Raw genomic sequence first — 3,306 nt, forward strand, 5'->3', positions numbered from 1 at the left:
GTTCGATTTCGGGGGCGAAGCGTACCAATATCGGGTTCTTCCCTTCGGCCTGGCACTCTCCCCTCGCACCTTCACCAAGTGTATGGATGCAGCACTGGCTCCGCTGAGACTCCAGGGCATCCGTATACTAAATTACATCGACGACTGGCTCATACTGGCCAGATCGCGCGAGATGGCGGTTCGGCATCGAGATGTTGTTCTGGCCCACATAAGGTGCTTGGGGCTGAGACTCAACACGAAGAAAAGAGTGTTGACGCCCTCCCAGAGGACCATGCTCCTGGGAGTCGTGTGGGATTCCACGTCGATGCGGGCACGTATGTCTCCCGCACGCGTGGAATCCATACTGGCGAAGGTCTCCAGAGTGAAGCCAGGCCGCAGCCTCACTGTGAAGCAGTTCCAGAGACTGCTGGGGCTCATGGCAGCAGCGTCCAACGTGATACCTTTTGGCCTGCTGCATATGAGACCCCTACAGTGGTGGCTGAGGGCCAAGGGGTTTTCCCCGAGGGGAAAACCGTTTCGTATGATCAGGGTAACGCGCAGATGCCTTCGTTCCCTCGTCATATGGCGGAAACCTTGGTTCCTGTCCCAGGGGCCAGTGCTGGGAGCATCATGTTGCCGGAAAGCCGTTTCAACAGATGCCTCCCTCACTGGTTGGGGCGCGGTCATGGAAGGGCGCTTTGTGAGAGGTCTGTGGGAGACCCGGCATTCTTTATGGCACATCAACTGCCTGGAGATGCTGGCGGTCTACAAGGCTCTGAGGAGCTTTTACCCGGACCTCCGCGGCCACCATGTCCTGATACGCTCAGACAACACTTCGGTTGTCGCGTATCTCAATCACCAGGGGGGTTTGAGGTCGCGCCCTCTATGCAGACTGGCGCATCAAATCCTCCTGTGGTCCCAGGGGAGGTTATCGTCCCTCAGGGCGATATACATTCCCGGGGACCAAAACCAGGGAGCAGACATCCTGTCGAGGCAGGGGCTGAGGCCCGGGGAGTGGCGACTCCACCCAGAGGTGGTGGAGGCCATGTGCGAGAGATTCGGCCCAGTGGAAGTGACTTGTTCGCGTCTCGAGAGACGTCCCACTGTCCACTGTGGTTCTCTCTCAGGCATCCAGCCCCGTTGGGACTGGACGCCATGATGCAGACGTGGCCGTGGCTGCGTCTGTACGCATTTCCCCCGATCGCTCTGCTCCCGGGAGTTCTGGAGCGGGTCCGCCGGGAGGGCATCAGCCTGCTCTTAGTAGCACCCCGGTGGCCCACTCGAGTATGGTTCTCGGACATCATAGCTCTGCTAGACGGCTCTCTGTGGCAGGTTCCTCTGAGGAGGGATCTGCTCTCTCAGGCAGGGGGCACAATATTTCACCCCCGGCCAGAGTTGTGGAGCCTCTGGGTCTGGCCCCTGAGGGGGCTCGGTACCTAGAGGCGGGCCTGTCAGCAGAGGTAGTCGAGACCTTACTCAGCTCCAGGGCTCCTTCTACCAGGAGACTGTACAGCCTCAAGTGGAATGTATTTTCCACTTGGTGTAGAGAGCGTGAGGTGGATCCAGTTAACTGCCCAGTGGCTTCAGTGCTGGAGTTCCTTCAAGATCGCTTCTCCGCTGGTCTTACCCCGTCCACCCTGAAGGTGTACGTGGCTGCCCTTGGGGCTTTCCACGCACCTCTAGGTGATGGACCTTTGGGGAAGCACCACCTGGTTGTACAGTTCCTCCGTGGGGCTCGGAGGATGAGGCCGGTAGCTCGCTCCAGAGTCCCAACTTGGGACCTGGCGGTGGTTCTGGAAGGATTGGCTGAGGCCCCCTTCGAGCCACTGGAGCTGGCTGAGCCTAAGAACCTGACCTTGAAGGTGGCCTTTCTACTCGCCATTACCTCTCTGAGGAGAGTGGGAGATCTCCAGGCTTTGGCGGTCACGCCAACCTGCCTGGAGTTTGCCCCCGGCAGAGTAAGGGCCATTCTTCACCCTAGACCGGGTTACATTCCCAAGGTTCCATCTCAGGGAGCCCGGTCTCTGGTTCTTCAGGCTTTCCATCCCCCTACCCACCTGACGGCGGAAGAGGGGAGACTTCATCTGCTCTGCCCGGTCAGAGCTCTGAGTATTTATCTAGAGAAGTCTTCCCATTGGAGGAGGTCAGACCAGTTGTTGGTGTGCTTTGGCTCACCCAAGAAGGGGCTGCCTGCGTCAACTCAGACGATCAGTAACTGGATCGTCCAGGCTATAGCCACGGCTTATAGGGTGCGCAATTTGCCTTCACCCATGGCCGTGAGGGCCCATTCCACCAGGAGCATGGCTTCATCTGTGGCCCTCCTTTCTGGCGTCTCGCTTCAAGAGGTATGCGAGGCGGCCGGGTGGGCCACCCCGCACACCTTCATACGTTTTTACAGTCTGCACCTCCCGGTGACGCCTGGTGCTCGAGTTCTTGCGTCCTGAGTGTGCCTGGGTCTCCAGCTTCACACTGGGACGTGGGGTGATTTCGGTGTGGCCTAGTGGGTATTAACGTTCCCCAGAGTGTTGTCACTCGACGACGCAGTTCGAGTTCCCTCGAAGGGGAACGTCTCGGGTTATGACTATAACCCTTGTTCCCCGAGAAGGGAACGAGACACTGCGTCTCGTCGCCACACCTATCACGGTTAGAGCGCTTGCTTCATCGCAAAAGAGCTAATGTGTGTTTGCATCAGCTTCCTTTTTGTATCTTCTGGGTATGCCGTCATCTACTACGTCACGACGCACCACCAATCAGATTGGCTTGATTTCATTCATACTTCAGATGCGTAAAGCTGTGGGCGTTCCCCAGAGTGTTGTCACTCGACGACGCAGTGTCTCGTTCCCTTCTCGGGGAACAAGGGTTATAGTCATAACCCGAGACGTTCTCTTCAACTTACCATCAGTGGATCATCCGTTACACAGGCCTTGTGGTGGCAAAAGAGATCAATTGCATTCTGGAGGAATTCCAGTAAAAAACTTTGTAGCTGCCAAAAATTAAAAGTTGTAGCTGCCACAGTAGACAATGCCAGCAATATGGATGTGGCACTGAAGAATCTGTAGCTTTTAAAGGTGGGGTGCTTTGCCCATACTCTAAACCTGGCAGCACAGAAGGTTTACAGCAGCAGTGGCATTACAAAGTGGTGTGCCAGCATCCCACACATTTATATTTTATTGAAATGCTTCATGGATAAGTCTAGCTCTCATAATGGCGTACACCTAACCAGTGGTGCCACTATCATTTTGAGGTGAGTTTTCAATGACTTCAATGTACGATTTCCTCTATGACGCCATAGTTTAGGTCAAGAAAAATATTTATGACACTGTTATA

The sequence above is a fragment of the Gobio gobio genome (genome assembly GCF_949357685.1).
Source record: "Gobio gobio genome assembly, chromosome: 3".
Classification (NCBI taxonomy): Eukaryota; Metazoa; Chordata; class Actinopteri; order Cypriniformes; family Gobionidae; genus Gobio; species Gobio gobio.